The sequence below is a fragment of the Papio anubis genome, chromosome 13 (assembly GCF_008728515.1).
Source record: "Papio anubis isolate 15944 chromosome 13, Panubis1.0, whole genome shotgun sequence".
NCBI classification, from domain to species: domain Eukaryota; kingdom Metazoa; phylum Chordata; class Mammalia; order Primates; family Cercopithecidae; genus Papio; species Papio anubis.
In genome coordinates this window covers 84528133-84546744 of record NC_044988.1, presented here as the reverse complement: position 1 = coordinate 84546744, position 18612 = coordinate 84528133, and the positions used below count along the sequence as shown (strand labels likewise).

Genomic DNA, 18612 nt, shown 5'->3' with positions numbered 1-18612 from the left:
GTGATCTCCGTTTCATAGGTAAGGACTCTGAGGCTCAGGGGTGTGAAAGTCTTGCCTAGAAGCATATAGCTAGTAAGGATTGAGCTGGGATTTGAACACAGCTCTGCATGATTTTAAAGAAACTCAGAGCCATTTGGTTCTCTTAGTTCATTACTTTGGAGTCTGTATCCAACACCATGAAAATTTCAAAGTCTATGCTTTAAACCAGGGAGTATTTAATAGGAACTTCAGCCTAGACAGAAGGTAGGTGGATTTGAGTGGAAGAATCAGACTTTCCATGTCCTTACTTAAACAAGACTAATCCACATTTATAAATCAACATGAGATAGTATACAATTAACCCCTATATGGGTGGTAGATGTTAAAGGAGTGTAAAGTAAATAACAGGCTGAATAGAAAGAATGCATTTTAACAAGCATGCTTCTAATAAATTAGTGAAACTGTCACTGAATGGGGTGGCTCATATCTCATGAGGCTCCCTTATGAGGACTTGGAGTGAAGTACATGGGTTTGGCATTGGACAATTCTGGCTTCTAATCCCAGCTCCAAAACTTACCAGCTGGGTGGCTCTTGGCAAAACACTTTACAACTGAAAGCCTCAGTAAACTCCTTAGCAAAATACAGATAAAAATACTTACTTTTCAGGATTGATGGGATTAACTAAATCCAGGAAGTGGAAACTAATGTAGAGTGTCTCACAGGCAATTGACTTTTCTTTCATCACTCTTTGGAATTACATGTTTGTTTGTCTATTTGTGTGTTTAATGGTTGCCTCCTTTATTCTCTGCCTCTCCAGAATCTCCCATAGTGCTTGGCATGTAGTAAGTACTTACTTAAAATATGCTCAATGTATAAGAAACATTAGTGCACTTTCTTTTTAGTTCCTTCCATGACAATGAGTTTTCAGACATTAAAAATACTCAAGCAATGGAAATACAAGATTCTCTATCCCTTTGTGTCCCAATCTTAGCCTCTTATGGTGACTTGTACCACAGCACTTATGACATTGTTTTGCAATGACTGTTTCTTTGGTTATAAACTCCTTCAGGGCTGGATGGATCAACTTTCAATTCTTATGACATGGTCCCATTACTTGCACCCAAGGTGTAATACATGTTTGAATCTAATAAGTATTCGTAAAATAAAGATATTGATGCCTTAGGGGGCATCAGTCCACTGAATGGGAGCTCCAACAAAATTACGGTTCCAGCCTTTGGCAACTCTACTGCCAATTCTGCTCATACAACATCTAATGACCAAGAACAAAAGGTTGGGGCTGTTATTTTTATTGTTCCAGGAAAATGTAGATAATTAATAACTCTGTATTGAATTTAATTGGCTTCTTTTGCAAGGAAAATTGTGAGCCAGATTTTCCATATCCAAGCTAGCACCTCAAAGGTGATTAGATTCAGCGATTAATTCTTATAACAAATATTTATAGAGTGCTTACTATGAGCCAGCCACTGTTCAAGGTACCAGTTAAATCTTGGATATTTTAAGTCTTGGGGAATGATTTTGACATTGAGCATTCTTCTCAGTTACCCAAAGGAAACCAGCTGTTTCTATTGGATTGCTTGAGACAGACAGCAATAAGGGGCTCAGAGGTCTTGGATACAAATTCTTAAGCCTCTGGTCTCAGTATCCTGGTCCTTGGAGAAGGGAACATCTAATACACAAAGGAAACAGTTAATAAGCCAAGCCGTATATACTTCCTAACTAGAGGTTAGCATCCAAAACAGAATGCTTAGGCATTGGAAAGTTTATCATACCCATGGGTCTCATCTCCCCATCATGCAACTTTCATAAAAAACAGGGAAAGCTATTACTTCAACTGCAATTGTTGTCTTTTGAAAGAAAGAAAAAAAAAAACCATTTTCTGTGACTGGCCAGAAGCTGGGAGATATATATATATATCTCCCCATAGTGGGTACATTACAATACTTGAGGGTAAGATATATCTCATTTCTTTATTTCTTTCAACCATGCCACACTCCTCTGAGTTCTCATACAAGTGACTGTTAGAAAATTCAGTGTCAGCTGTGTTGAGTGTTGCTTCTCTTGTCCACTGGTTTATTCAAAAATCTAGAGGTCTTACATGGCCTAGAACATTTAGGAACCAGTTGCATGCCCCTTTCCTCTCTGGCCATAGCAGATATCCTCAGTTTTGGGGTCTGTACCCTTAGAAGTGAGTAGTTCTGCTTCTTCCATCTCCTACTATGATATTAGGATCCTGGAGACTCACTCGGGACACAGCCTCTCTGAATGCACTCCGTGGCATGATCAGTTCAAGTCTTCTCACTTCCTAAGACACTGCATTAGAAGAGAGTGTTTATCCCACTCATGAAACCTATGTCTCTCACACACTATCCCACTGCATGTCTATTGGGTTAGTTCTGCCCAAGGTCATAAATGTTAGAGTGATTCCAGGGTCCAAATTCAGGTCTTTTCAATCTCTATGTTGGACATTTGTCACGATTCTACATCCTACATCCTCACTAGATCAGCATTATTCCAACAGCACTATTGACATTTTGGGACAAAGAATTATTTGTTGTGGGAGACCATCCTCTGCATTGCAGACTTTTAGCAGAATCTCTGGCCTCTGCCCACTTGATGCCAGTAGCAAACCTCCAAATTCTGACAGCCAAAATGCCTGCAGATATTACCAAATATCCCCTAGAGAGCAAACCATCCCTGGTTGAGAAACATTGCCCTAGAAGGTAAGCCCAAGAGGAAAGTGACTGCATCTGTTGTGTTTGTAGCTATATTGCCAACAGTAATTAGCACAGGACCTGTGTATCCCATCAATCTAAGTGCAATGAAGAAATGGTTAGAAGAATTAGTCAACAAAATAAATAGAAATAAATATTACCATGCCCTTTCCTTGCTTCCTCCTCTTTTTCTTTATTTCAACAAGGAAAGTAAAGCAGTAAAACATTGATATGGTTTGACTGTGTCCCCACCCAAATCTCATCTCAAATTGTAGCTCCCATAATTCCCATGTGTCATGGGAGAGACTGGTGGGAGGTAATTGAACCATGGGGGTGGGTCTTCCCCATGCTATTCTCGTGGTAGTGAATAAGTCTCATGAGACCTGATGGTTTTAAAAAGAGGAGTTCCCAGGCCAGGCGCGGTGGCCCATGCCTGTAATCTCAGCACTTTGGGAGGCCGAGGCGGACAGATCACAAGGTCAGGTGATGGAGACCATCCTGCCTAACACGGTGAAATACTGTCTCTACTAAAAATACAAAAAATTAGCCGGGCGTGGTGGCATGTGCCTGTAGTCCCAGCTACTTGGGAGGCTGAGGCAGGAGAATCACTTGAACCTGGGAGGCGGAGGTTACAGTGAGCCGAGATCACGCCACTGCACTCCAACCTGGGCGACAGAGCAAGACTCTGTCTCAAAACAAAACAAACAAACAAAAAAAAGTGGTAGGGGAGTTCTCCTGCACATGCTTTCTCTTGTCTGCCACCATGTAAGATAAGACTACTTTGCTCCTCCTTTGCCTCCCACCATGATTGTGAGGCCTCCCCAGTGTGAAACTGTGAGTCAATTAAACCTCTTTCCTTTATAAATGATCCAGTCTCTGGTATGTCTTTATTAGCAGCATGAGAATGGATTAATACAAACATCCTCTGCAGGAAAACATAGTGAAGAGGATCCTGTGCAAGATGAAAAGAGTTTTGGGTCCTACTCCCATATCCAACACCAGCTATTTATTATTGATCAAGTAACTTCCTCTTGCCCATGCCTTCATTTGGGACTAATAATAGTATCTATGCATATAAATGTTATGAAGATTAAATGAAATTAATGTATGCAAAGTTCTAAAAATGGTATCCAGCACATAATAAATGCTCAATAAAAATTAACAATCACTATTTACAGAAGATCCCCTGTGTCATAGAAGTGATAGAGTAAAACTCCATTCCCTTCCAAGGGGCTCATTAGAAAGCAACTATCCATTCACACGTTTGCCCAGGTGTAGTCTCAAGAACACTATGCCTTTTACCCCTGCTATCTGGTTGTCTCCATGGCTCTCTAAGGGCCTAAACCTGAACTCTGATATGCAATATCAGCTTGTGACGTCTCTTCTATTGGGGGTCTTCCTGCTCTACCCAGGTTCTACACATGGTGTTGATATCCACACAGTACAGTATCCACAAATGGGAGAAAAAAATCATCTGCCAACCATGGCTGTCAGAACTGCAAGTACGGGTCTACCTCACTGTCCTTCACAAATACCCTGCCCCACACCAACTTGGCCTGTCTTTCCATTGCAAGAGTGACAGTGGGCAAAACCTTTTTAAATTTAGCCAAGGTCTGGTCTGGAATTTATCTTTGTCACAGATTTGGTGATAGGGCTTATACTGCATTAGGTTTAATCATATTAAAGTATCATTTTTATAGGTCAAATATGGTTGAACAAGAGCAATTTCATATGAATTACTTCTTAGATTAACTGAGCAAACAACATTGCAACTTGCTAAAAGCCAAAGTACTTCCACTTCCTTCAAAAGCAACCACTTGTGACTGATTTCCGCTCATTAAACCAGACTCTCAGATCTCTCCTTGGCATACTTGACTAGTTTAAAGGAGCCACTGGCAGAATATACTTCAAAGTCAGCTTCCCTGGATTGGTATTCCACAATGCAGCTGTCTCACTGATTCATCCTGGCCCCCGCCCACTACTGTCCATGGGGATTATCAAGGCTTCACCATAATTTCCTTATAAAGTATTTCCACGAGAGAAATCTATCATCTGCCTCAAACGATGAGTCATCTATCTATATTCACTCAAGAGCACTCCTCATATACCATTCATCTGCAAGTTGAGTCCAATGTGGGCCTGGGCAGGTGTTCCAAAGAATTTAGAAAGTCTTTTTGAAGTTCCCCTACAGAGGCTGCTTTCTGATACAGTGTCTGAAAAACTTGCCTGGCATCTCACTAAGGGGCTCCTTTGGCCCCCTGATGCCACAGCCACATCGATAAGAGCACCATGTGCATCCAAAACCAGAGAAAAGCGGGAGAGAAAGAAGGGACATCGTACTGCTGACGGAAGCTCAGAGGGAGTAGAGAGCCTGGTGTGTGTTCACCTACTCCTCTCAGTCCCCTTTATATGTCCTTTCTAAGCGAAGAAGCCCAATCCATGTAAAGGATTTTTAAGCAATAAATTCCTTTGGTTTTGGCTGGTCTTACACTAATCTAGGCAAGCATTTTCCTCCACATGGAACATAGTTTCACAGATGAGCAGACCTGGATTTTAGCTCAGAGTGGGCAAGACGCAACTGCTTTGGGCCCCATTTTCTTATCTCTAAGTTGAGCAGGATTGTCTCATAGCTCTTTTCACACTTGTCAAAGTGTGCTCTGGGTGAATCCTCTGAATTGTGGTTGAGCAGTGACCCAGATAAGCCTGCCACTTGCTGGGTTCAGACTGACCTGGGAATGATAGGAATGTCGTGTATAAGTCTAGATTTACTCCTCACTGTGGGCTAAACCACTCAACACTGCAAAGTTCCCATGTCAACAGGCCACTTCAAAACTATCAGGCTAATGATGGAGGTTGCAACTCCCTCCAACTTCCCTTTCTTTCTCTGTCTTTCAGCCTACAGCTAAAATGTCATGTTAAAGGAGCTATGCCAAAAAAAAAAAAAAAAAAAAAAACTACTTAAAAATCTAGCGATGAGCATTTACATCATAGAACTACATCTCTAAGGAAAAGCATTCCAGTTTCAAGGTAAGTTAATGCCATTTCTCCCAGAAAAATAATCTCTTGGACGAATACTAACCATTACCATTTTTAAAAATTCATTAATTTTTGTTGGTACATAGTAGGTGTATATATTTACAGGGTACATGAGAGGTTTTGTTTAATAATCATGTCATGTAAAATGCGGTATCCATCACCTCAAGCGTTTATCCTTTGTGTTACAAATAATCCAATTATACTCTTTTAGTTATTTTTAAATGTACATTTAAATTATTATTGACTATAGTCACCCTGTTGTGCTATCAAATACTAGATCTTATTCACTCTTTTTAATTATTTTTTCTACCTATTAACCATGCCTACCCCCTAATCCCCCTCCCACTACCCTTCCCAGACTCTGGTGACCATCCTTATGCTCTCTATCTCCATGCATTCAAGTTAAACATTACTGTTTTTAAGGCCCTGTTATGCACAAGGCAAAGACACTTTCCCATTTATTTCTTGTATTAGTTTTATATTGCTACTCTAACAAATTACCACAAACTTAACGACTTAATAAAACAGAAATGTATTCTCTTAAAATTATGGAGACCAGAGGCCTGAAGTGAGTTTTAGTAAGCTAAAATCCAGTTGTCAACAGACCTGGTCTTTCTGGGGGCTCCAGGGGATAATCCATTCTTTGCCTCTTTCAGTTTCTGGTGTCTGCTGGCATTCCTTGGCTTGAGGCCACACCACTCCAGTCTCTGTTCCCTGGTCACACTGCCTTCTCCTCCTCTGTAGTCAAATCTCTCTCTGCCTTCCTCTTATAAGGACACTTTTAAGTATATGCAAAATAAACTCCCCACCTCAAGATCCTTAACTTAGTCACAGCTCCAAAGTCCCTTTTGCCATACATGATAATATTCACAGATTCCATGGATTCGAACACACATCTTGGGAATCCTTATTCAGTTTCCCATGACCCTTCCTTTATCCCTGTGAAGTAAGTATTCTCCTCTTTTACAGACTCAGATACAAGATGGGGTCACGTAAGTGAAGGAAATTGAAAAAGGTCAAACACCAATAAATGGCAGAGCTAAGATTGATCCCATCTGTCTAGTGTCAGATCATGAGTTTCTTCTTTATACCACTATACCCCATAAAACTGATAAAATAATACTCTTTATAGATGGTTCTGCAATGGAAACCTGAAGAGCCCAGTAGCCCAGTAATTTTCATGTGTGGACCTTCTGTGAGACCACATACCAGCTGTGTGACTTTCAGCAAGTCTCTTGATCTCTCCTCACCTCAGTTTTCTCACTTGTAATAGGGGAATGGTCTGGTGTGAGGACTGAGATAATGCCAACGCCTTGTCATGTTATTAGCAAATACAAGTGGGTGTATTTGTTACCACCCCTACCATTGGAAGGCTATGGGGCAAGGAAGTAGTCAAGGTTAGGACTTCCCAGTATGTGCTCACTAAAATAAGGAGCGTCAATTTACTCTCCGCCTTAGGAAGGGCAAGGGACAAAGGGCCAGCCCAGAGTACTTTCTAAGGAGGAGAGGGACACAAATACCTATGTGATGCCAGTCCATCAACCTCTAGACCCTGCTGAGGGAGCTTCTGGCTCTGAGGCCAGTGAAACCACCCAGCTGACTCTGAATCAGGGAAATTTTTCCACCTGAGAAACAGAATGTACAAGGCTTGAAAGACAATTAAAAATAATAATACCTTCTATTGACTGGATAGGCAAATGTCATTCTACTTTTCAAAGGAAGTTCAAACTATTTCTCTCTCAGAGCAATACTAAACATCCTTTCAGGAAAATACTCATTTCAATGAACTCTCTCTCTCTCTCTCTCTCTCTCTCTCTCTCTCTCTCTCCCTGTGTGTGTGTGTGTGTGTGTGTGTGTGTGTGTGTGTGTGTGTGTTGCATGTGTGTAGCAGGATGGAGGGGAAATTTATGAAGAACATTAGAACACACAGGGTGACTAGTACAGTTCAGTTAACCTGAAAATCTTATGTCCCATGATGAAAAGAGCTGTATATTTTTATTTGCATGTACCTTTGTTTTATTAACCCTTCTTATTTTAGTGAGCACATTTATGAAGCATACCTCTGACATTATCTTTTCCATCATTTTACAGATGAGAAAGTAAAGGCTCAGAGTAGAATAAGTGACTTATCTACAATAGCCAAAGGCCACCATTTTGAGATTACTTACAATGTGGCAAGCAACAGCATAAACTTTTGACTAAGTATTGTTCTTTTAATCCTGACGCTAGCTCCAAGGAGTACCCGTTTTACAGATGGAGAACCTATAAGAAAAGTGTTAAGTAATTTATCCAAGGCCCTACTCCTTTTTGAAGCTACTATTGGTTCAATTAAGGTTTGAAACCAAGTCCATGCTAGGTAATCCCAAAACTCCAAGATTAGCACAAATAGGGACAAAGCAAAATAACCAAAATCTTGCCTCATCAGATCTTTATGCACAAGCTCCAAATCACTCAATCTGGTTCACAAATCGAAGAATGTAATCTTTTCCTTTGGGCAATTGTTACATTAAATACATAAGAAAGCACTGACAATAATAGAAAATTGGGAGCTGGAGTCCTCTTGGTGGGTTTGAATCCTCTTGCTACTATTTATTACCCATGCACCTTGGTCGTTTCTCTAACCTCTCCATGTCTCATACCCCCCATCTGCAAAATGGGAACAATGATAGGACTAACCCAATAGGCTCATTGTAAAGATTAAATAATTTAATACATCCAAACTGCTTCAACAGTGCCTAGATCACAGGAAATATTCAATCAGCGTTAGCCACTGTTATTCTTTGTGGTCCACAAAATAAATCTTAAGAAACCTAAGAGAGAAAGAAAAGAAGCAAATTATACTTCCTCACAAGTATCCAACCCAGCTGTGGAAAATCAAAGAAAGAAATTCAATTTGCATTGATTTCAAAGCTATATATTCCCTCTGTGACCTGCATTAAGCCCAAGATGGTTTGACCCATTTGTATTCATCACCACAACCTGAGCTCAGACCGGTAAACATGATCAAAACTGCCTCCCCATCCCTCTGTTGGAAATATACAACTCCAGATCTTCTAATTTAGCTTGGGCAATGCTAGTTTTTTAAATTCTCCCTCTTTCCCTTCAACCTCCAAAGAGGCAGTCTTTAGAATGTTTTAACAAGACAGCACCAGGTGGCTTCAACTCCCCTCTTCCTGCTGCTAGTCCCTGTAAAGCCCAGAAGCGTTTCAGATAGAAGTGGGGGTTCCATGCTTTCATAAGCACAATACAGCTATGGAGAGATTGAGCTATCTTTTGGGATTTGGGGGTTGTGGGGCAGGGAAGGGAACCACATCATTTAGCATCAAAAAACTCTACATAGGGCATCCCAGTTTGCTAAGCACTTTGCTTATACCCTCTTTCTTGGTCTTCATACCAATTTTGAAAGGTACTCAAGGTACAGATTTTTATCTCAGTTTTATAAAACAGGAAACCAGATGGATCCCAAGAAGAAGAGGAGCTTAAGAGAGGGGACGTGCTTTTCTCAAGGTAATTCACATTGAAAGCAGTTGGGCCAAATAGAACACAAAACTGTGTGGTAATATCATATATTTTCCACTATGCAGCCAATTAGTTGATCAGTCGATCATTTCAAGGGAACATTAATAGACCTCCAAGTGTTTTGGGTCTGTACAGGCGAAAAGCACAGTCCTTGCCCTCAAGGAGTCCTCACAGACCAGCTGGGCAAATGAATGAGTAAATCGATGCTCACAGTTAAGGTTTCTAATCATTTCATAAAAGTCACTTCAAGAATGTTTTTATTGCTTACCTCCAAAATCTGCGACAGGTCATATGCTATTCTAAAAACTATGATATGCAGGAACAATATTCAAAATAATTAACAAATAATATGGCATAGGCAGCAGCCATCAACAGATGCTGGCAACAAACAGAACTGCTGACAAACAGACGGAAAGGCACAGTGCCTATCCTCAGATGTCCATGATATAGCAGGGTAAACAGGCAATGGAAATCAAATGTGCAATATGCCAAAAGTTAAAAAATGGTGGTGTGGATGAGCATGAAGGAGAGACCCTTCTCTCTGGATGTGAAGGTCATTAAAAACTTTGTTAGAAGAGTATGAAGGAACTCTTGAAAAAAAAATAATAAGGAATTTGTCATGGCAATAAGGCAGTGTTCTTCCTAGGGAAGTGAATGTGCAAAGGCTTGGAGACTTCTAAATTATTTCTTTAAAGATTTTACTTGAGAGTTTTGAGTTTCTATAATCCCTGGGAATTCCCCACTTGGTAACCAGGACCCTGGGGGTCAGCGGGGAAAGGGATTTTCCCAAAGTCACACAGCGAATTGATGCAGCATCAAGACTTGGACACTTAACCAACGCTGTCCACTCTGCTCTGCTGACCAGGCATGGCTTCTTGGTTGATGGTGCAGCTAAATTGCCATAGTCCATCCATCAGGGACGCTCTCATATGTCTTGCCACACATTCCATATGGTCTTTGACCTTGATTTTGTCCTTTGTTTTCTAAGGAAAAGTGAGAACAGATGAAAAGAAGACCACTCAACCATGATCTGTAAGCAAGTTGGGAAACCTTGACTCTAACGAAATGCATTTAATTAAGTGACTGGCCCACTGTGTAGGATCAGAGATCCATCCTGGCTTTGGAAAAGATTTCTGGTGATTATGGAGTTACATGAGACTTTTGGACCGGCGTTAGCACACCAGATGAGATGAATCCTGAGAAGAGGAGGAGGAGGTTGGGAACAGTGAAGGAGTACGTAATCAGAGTAGGAAGCAGGGGATTCCATGGGGAAGGGGACACTCAGCTTCCTCAGCACTAGTCCTGGCCAAAATTCCACTCATTGGCTGTTCTGTCTGGAAGAAAAAGTATTACATTTAACAGACCTTTAAGGAAATGAGAATGATCTCACCTGAGGCAAACCCCGACATTCCTCTGGCCTCCAAACCACAGCCTCCACCAACAAGTCCTGAATGAAAATTGCAAACAAGCAACAATGAAATCAGTCTTTGGCAGGAAGCTCTGTGCAGAGGTGGTGTTTACACGCATTCATTCTACCCTCTCAAGTGGAAAAAAAGTGCTTATGCTTCTGAGAAGGATGCAACCATGAGGGATCAGATGCCAAGAGGTATGGCCTCTGCCAAACAGGAGGATAAATGGTTCTTCATTTCCATACACTTCCTCTGCTGTAATGTCTAGTGTGGCTTGGTTACTCAGTTCTGACTGTGACAGTTTTCTTCCTGGAAAGCAGGCATAGTGGCTTCAGACAACTCATTTTTCCTCTCAGTGCCCCATTTTCTGATCTGTGCGATGGAAGCATTGTACACAATAATCCAGGTTCTATGGTTGTAAAAGGAAGAATTTAATTATAAAGCACAACATGTCAAACATTTATTTGTTCCTCCATTACTTCATACATTCTATAAACATTTACTGAGCTTCTCTGATACCCAAGGCTCTATGCCAGGTACAGAAAAAGCAAGTGTGATCACCAACCTCAGGAAGCCTAGAGTCTAGAAGGAAAATCTAGACATGCACATGTTTAATTATACCACGTTGATGCAATGGATGTCCTAATAGAGTTACAAATGCCATAGTGCATAGAAGCATTTCTTCCTAGATGGATTTCTTCCACTTAGGAAGCTCCATAGTGAAGTCAGATCAGAAATGGATGACAAATAGATGTGAGGACATGGAGGTGAGGAGCCTAGGGCATCATCCTAGCATGAAAAAAGGTTGGGGGTATTGTAGAGTACATGGTGCATATGGACCCATCTACCAGAAACAGACGCTGTGAACAGTACAGGGATGGAAAACACGTCCTTGTCTGGGCCCTCCTTACTCAAATGCCAAAAAGCTATATAGCTTAAGATGCCACATACCTTTTGGAGAAAATACCTTTTACAAGTAGCCTCTCCTAAAATGCATAAATCATCTCTTCTCTATGTTATCAGAATATACTTATATGATAGCTGTTAACTTAATCCACAATAGTATTCCTGTTTGTCACCTCCACTAGCCTTTTCCTGCTTTGAGGGCCAGCCTGGTCATATTTGGCTTTAGTTTCCCTGTGATTGGCCATGCCACTTGTGGTAGACACTAATCAATAATTGTAGAATCTTAAGAGAACTGGGGAGAGGAGTTCGAGTTTGAGACATTCCCCAAAAAAGCCATATCTATCATCTAGTTTTCTAGCATGCGTTCTTGTCTTATTTAAAAACTCACATAGAATTATAAATATATTGATTATATGTTATATACAAATATAGTTTATATACCATAGGAAATATATTGTACACTATTCTAATATTTTACTCCCTAACCCAAGAGATTAACTCAGTAGCCTTAGGAAAGCCAGGAGGCATGGAACCACTCACTGCTGGTTGAGACACAGCTTCATGCTACTGAAATATCCTTTGGCTAAAGCACAGAATGTAAAACTTCCCAAACAACCAACATTTGAATCAGCCAAAATGGATCAAAAGTTCAAATGAGCAGTTTTATGACATGACTATTTATGGGCTTTCTGGCTCTCTGGGAGGGGTCACTTTAGCAGAGAATCCTAAAATACTACAGCCAAAGCACCGTAGGATGACCTAATCATGTCTTTTTTTTTTTTTCAGAGAAACTGAGGCCCACAGCAACAATAATAACTGTGGGGATGATATCATTTAATATTGAAAATAAGTGAATAATTGACACCTCCATTATTAGTAGCTATTTTTTAAAAAATCAAAGGTCTCTCCTAATTAGCTTTACGGAGCAAAGAAATGTATTTTCCATATTCAAATATGGCTGTGATTTCTACACAAATCGTGTTAACAATCTAATACAGCATAAAACATTGCTTAAATATCCTCATACCCTATTCCTAAATAGTAACGTGTAATAGAACTCTGGAGCCCAGTGTTGTAATAGAAACACTTCCCAGGTGTATTCCCTTGGTGAAGTTTCATTGCTTCTCTAAACCTCAGTTTTCTTCTGTGAAAAAGAGACACTTGTGCCTATCCTACTTACTGGTTGCAAGGATATAATAAAAATCGTGAACAAAAATAGTGTTCATAAAGTACCCTGCACAGCACCTTATTAAAGACTTAATAAGGGAGGGCTCAATGGTACTTGCATTTTGAATTACATTCGATGTTTCATTTTCCTCCACGGTCACAAACTACTATGCTCTGTGGCAGGCTCAGAAGTCTCTAGGCGCGGATGAAGTGCTACTTCTCCACTCCCTTAAATGCCCCTGTATGCCCTGCGGATACTCAGCGCATGCTAACCACCAAATGAACGAATGACTCAGAGCTTGGAGGAAATCCACGGCAGGCTGGAAAGCAAAGGCGCAGCTTATGGCTCAAGGATTAGGTTGTTACCTTTTTAAATTATTGCTTTTCTTTAAAGAAAAGGCTGTGGGGGACGCCTTTCAGCACTAAGAGAAAACCTCAGAAACCGTTCCCCCTGGAGACCCAAGCTGAGAAGACCACACCAGGCACAGGGCATGAACAATGTCAAAAAGCTACTGCCCTGTAGGACACTGGGGCTAGAACAAAGATGCCTCCCAGCAGCTGGGCAAGGCTGGCTGCCACATAAGAAAAGCAGGGCTGATATGAGCCTCCCGCACAGTCCCCACCTGCTGAGACCTAATCCTGGGTTATCTCTCCGCTGGCCCAGAGAAACCTGAAACGCCCCAGGCTTTTGAAGGGTTTTATCTCCTCTTTCCAGGAACTGGGCTCAGTCCCTGTACTCACTCCGAGGTGCCACTGAGCAGCTGCTGCCCAGAGCCTAGGCGAGCCCTGGTCCCATTTCCAGCTTGACCAAGTACAGGAGGGGAGCCAGGGCTGCGTATCCTGCTCCCTCTTGCTCCCCGGGGCATCCGTCTCACAATTAGAAAACCCGTGTGAGGAGCAAAGCAAAAATCACATTTCACTAACAACTACTCGGGTCGGGGGCGGGGAGGCGGGAGGGGAAGCGGGAATTCCTACTTTCTCCATAAATTGTATGCAAATGGGTTCCTTCCCTGGCCGAGAGCCAGGAGTGAGTGCGTCTTTCATGAGCTAACCCTGTTCCGCTGGGAGGGCTGTTCCTTTAATTCGCCAACTGAAAAAGTGGGAAAGGATGTCTGGAGGCGAGGCGTCCCATTACAGAGGAAGGAGCTCGCTATATAAGCCAGCCAAAGTTGGCTGCACCGGCCACAGCCTGCCTACTGTCACCCGCCTCTCCCGCGCGCAGACACACGCCCCCGCCTCCGTGGGCACAAAGGCGGCGCGGCTGGGGGACTCGGGACCGCGCACGTGGGAACCGCCGCTGCTTCCCACTCTAGGTACTTCTTCCAAGGATCTAGGTCTCTCCCCCATCAGAGAGGTAAGTCTGTTTTTCCCTCATCACTAGAGATCCTTATGATGTACGGATTGCATTCCTGGTACCAAATAAGTTGTGGTTTTATATTATAATTATAAAACGTTTGGGTGGTTTTGTTTGTTTGTTTGTTTCCGCTGCTGGAAAAAAAAAAAATGAGTGTGTATTGGTTGTGATCAGATGCACCTTGACTGTTCTGGTTTTGTAATTTTGTTTGTTTTAACTTTATGAATAGTCAGACTTGGAAGGAACTTTTCATAAAGTTGTTATCTTCAGCTGTTCTGCAGAGGAAAAGTAAGAATTTTCTCTTAAACTTCCCCCCTACTTCTAGCCTGACTGATTCACCTGTATGTATATTTCATTTTGAGGGTTAGGGAAGTAGAGTTTTAAGGTAGAGTTTGCTCATAGCCTGCCCCTGGGATGGGTTAGAGGGACTTTGATAGAGGAGTGCAGGGAGAATACAAAAGTTTACATCTAAACAGACCTTACATAAAGTTTACAAACAGTTTTGTACCCATTCCCTCATTTGGTCCTCAAAATATTCACCCTGGAGATGAGAGTTGGGGGACAGAAGAGAGGAGGTGGCTCCTGGGCCAGATGAGTAACTGACAGGCAGCTAGAAAGTGGTGGAGAACAGCTTTATTGGGGTGCCTAGAGCCAGCAGCATCCCACATGTCTCTAGAATCACCTCCTCCTCCTCACTTCTCATCACAGAAAGATCTGAGCAACAACTTCCCCCAGGTATGGGAACCCTACTGCCCCTGGTGTACTTTGGAAAGAATGCAGGGTTTCTTCTCACCCATCAGTGTTGTAAGAGGAATAAGAGCTTATGTTTGAAGCCAGAGGTGTTTGGTATTCTCCCCACCACCATGCATACGACCCTGAGAAAGATACATTGCCTCCTTAGTCCTCAGTTTTCCCATCTCTAAAATGGGGACAATAGCGTCTGCTGTCGTTTTGAGGAGAAAATGAGGTATAGAAAGATCAGCAGTGACTGCTCAATAACTGGAAGTTTGGATAATCATTGTCATTGCCAAAAACTGCCATCACTCTGGAAGTTAAAAGAGGCACTTAGCCAGTGTTGGATCGTTTCTTGTGTATTGTTCCTCAGCCCACTCCCAACCCCCACTTTTTATCTCACCCAATCTGACGGTGTCTCACCAGGCTGGCAGGTCTGAGACTTGGCTATATTTTACAAGCAGGAGGTTGTGTTGGCACAGGTTGGAGAAAAGGTAGCAGCCCGGGGCTGGGTGTTAATGTCAAATACTGATTCCAGAATGTCAGGAGGTTTTGAGTTTAGGCATCTGCAGATTCTAAAGCTGACAGCTATGAAGTACGATGCTGTTGGAAACTCTTTGGAAAGCTTTCTGTCCAGAGGGAGAGCAGGACAGGGAGCCCCACTTGAAGAATGAATGCCTCTTTTTCATGTTTTTGTAGACTTTTTTCCCCATTTTTACAGAGCTTTCCCATATGTGCTTTAGAAAGGAAAACTACTACCCACCCCAGCCAGGCAAGCCCGATTCAGGACTGAAGATTTATTCAGTCCTAGATAACCCAGTGAAGAGTTTCTGGCATTGTGCACATACAAGCCATTTGCAGGATATGTAAGTTAGCGTGCTTTGGCCCTTGCATTTCATGAAGGTGACTGCTTCGGGAGGAAGAAAAAGGTGCACAATATGAGTATTCTCTGGTTTGCTCAAACAGAGTAAATTGGACACGGATTGAAAGGGATGTTGCCAAGCTCTACAGTCATTAAATATTTTTTCCTCTATGCTTTGTTTTAAAAACCTAGTTTCTCTATTTTATCTCCCACTAACCTCCTCCTTCCCCACTCTAAGAAGTTACTAACCTTTCAGCCATCAGCTTTGTCATTCATATAATGGAGATGACAAACTATGTCTCACAGGGCTCTTGCAACATTCAAATGACGTAATATATGGCAAACTCTTGGCATAGTACCTGCCACATATTAAGGGTTCAATAAATGGAAACTTTTCTCTGTTTATCATTTTGCAAGGAGTTGTCCAAGATTAATGTTCTAATATCATGATTTTTAAACTTATTTTTAAAGATGGAAATATTCATTACATGAATTTACGGCAAAACCCCAGTATATGACAGGTAAATGCAGGGCTGCTTTGGTTGAAGTGAGGTCACAGGGTCTAAAACTTACACCTTTGCTCTTAGCCTCTGTGACATTGCCACAGAATGTCCAATGACAAAAAAACACAGTTACAAATCATGAAACCAGGCTGCGTGCATTCTGGTTGCCCTTCTACCCTTCAACAAGGATTTTTGCGCCTCTGAATCACCATCTTTTTAACAGAAGTAAAAGCAAGTCCACAAATAGTGCAATAGACAGGAAAATATATGAGAAATTTAAAAGGTTTAACAGTCTATTTTAATTAATTCTAATGACAATGATAGCCAAAATATACGATGAGCCTACTTTCTAAACTGTAGCCCTTAGTGGGATCATGCACAGCATGTCTCTGAGGTGTGGACTGTATCTGTTGGACAAAGAGATGGCTTCAAGAACAGGGAGACTGAATAAATTTACTAAGGTCCCAGAACTCGAAGTGATAGAACCAGGTTTCACACCCAGGTCCCCGTGATCACCAAGTCAGAGGTACATTCTGCCATGTTCCTTCTGAATGCTTCTCTGCTTCTTGCCTGCCTTTAGAAGGAAAACACTTCCTTTCTGACTAAATATGCCCCTCCAGGCAGACTGTGGCCACCCATAAATACAGCAGTAGCGTGATCATATAACCAGAATGGAATTTGGAAAGAGAATTCAAGATGACAGGATGAAAAACATATCCCCCTTAATCCTACCCTTTCTAATGCTTATAATAAATTAAGAGCACATATTCTCTTCTTTCTCTGTAGATTTCTATAGACACCTAGCTGTGCTTTCTTACAAGAAAAAACATCCACTGGACCAAAGTGCAACCCTCTTCATGCTGAAGCCACTTCAGTTTGAAATGTAAAAAGTCTAGGTTGCAAACGTTTAGTTGGTTCAAAATAGACGTCCTTTTGTGATGGTAAAACATGCAAACACAAAGTTGATAGTGAGGGCTATGTGTGGCATATGTAATAGGAGGGTTTGCCAATAGTTTTTCATTTAATTCTCACTCTAACACTACAAATTATAAATTACTAGCTCAATTTTATGGCTAAAGAAATCAACACTCAAGGAAGTTAGGTGACTCATCTGAGGTCTTTCTGTAATTGAGGGGCAGAGCTGGCTTTGACCCAAGCTTTCTAACTAATACCCTACTGTTCTTTCTGCTGTGCTACATTGCCTTCTGAAGTCAGGCTGTGCTGACCAAGTTTAGAACCTTTAATGGTGTCTTTCAGTGAATGATCAAGATCGTGGAGAAGACCCCAGCTGTCATTGGTGCCTATTGATTTTACAGAATAGCCCTGCATGTATCACTTTTCATGGTTCTCAGCAAAGGTCAGCTCTCAGTGGTGCAACTCTCTGCCTGGAAACAGGAAAGTTCAAATTTCAGCCCCTGGAAGAGAGAAGAATGAAACTAGAGGTAGCAGTCAGGTCACTCCCGCTGATTTTTCATCTCAGAAAAGTAGGCACACAGGTGAGCCAAACATCTGGTTTTAAAAGGGCTGATTGGTAGGTAAAGTGAAATCGGCCCTGGGGCCACAAATCCCAGGATAATTTGGAAATGGTTGTAGGCTCCAAGCCACAAATTGAGCTACAAATTCAGGGGAAGCCTGGGAGAGGAAGATTATGATTCAAATACTTCTCACTCTGAGAAGATTGTAGGGAATCCCCTTGAATCTTATCCCGGTCCAGTCTGAACACCTTCAACATGTGGGAAACATTAGATGAAGGCTCCTTTCCAAGAGGAAAACCCCCCTCAAAGTGTGATGTAACCAGCCGCCTACAAACCCCAGGCCATAATTCTATTCAATTCTAAAAGACAGAGATGGTGAACTTACCTACCTTCGTGGGCTATACATGCTTTGTGACTTCTCTGTAAAGGAGAAAAGTCTGTGTACCAACCTGATTCTAATCCTAGTGGCCAGACTTTTTTCAGTTATGCCCCTAAGCCTAAACTCCATTCCCTCCACTTTGTCTCACATTTCCAGCTTCTCCTCCACTTTAGAAACAACTCTATCACCATCATTACTCTCTTTGACCCTTCACCATAGAATAAAAGCAAAATGTCCAAGTCAAAAGCAGATCATGAATGGAAAATCCCTTCCATGTGCATTTTCAGTCTATCTGTGAATGGAGATTTTAACAATATATATTTCATGCCATGTTGTCTCAGAATTTTGAAATTTCCTGAAGTTCATAAGTCCTTCATGATATAGCCATGGCAACTCAAATAGCTTTGTTTGGTCCTTTAACCTTCCCCAAATACCCTACACCAAGAGCCAGAGATATATCATGAGCTCTGAACATAGATAGCTTTGTTTCAGAATTAACCATTGTTCACCTCTAACCCTAAAGCTGGCTACTGCTAACTTCGACAAGAATGTGTCTGAA

General features: G+C 41.7%; 1 protein-coding gene and 1 long non-coding RNA gene across 10 annotated transcripts in view; one reads left to right on the top strand and one right to left on the bottom strand.

Annotated features, from left to right (window-relative positions):
- Nucleotides 1-9947: 9947 nt before the first annotated feature.
- Nucleotides 9948-17531, bottom strand: LOC103878131. The gene is made up of 3 exons (XR_004177977.1): nt 17438-17531; nt 10657-11084; nt 9948-10249 (listed from the first exon to the last, which is right to left on the bottom strand). It is a non-coding gene; the product is annotated as an uncharacterized LOC103878131 (long non-coding RNA).
- The window catches only part of TNC (tenascin C), a 98495-nt gene continuing 93422 nt past the window's right edge, over nt 13540-18612 (top strand). For all 9 annotated transcript variants that reach the window (XM_021927217.2, XM_017949607.2, XM_017949608.2 and 6 more), the window contains exon 1: nt 13540-14102. The gene's annotated coding sequence lies outside the window, so the exon portion shown is untranslated. The remainder of the gene's footprint in view (nt 14103-18612) is intronic.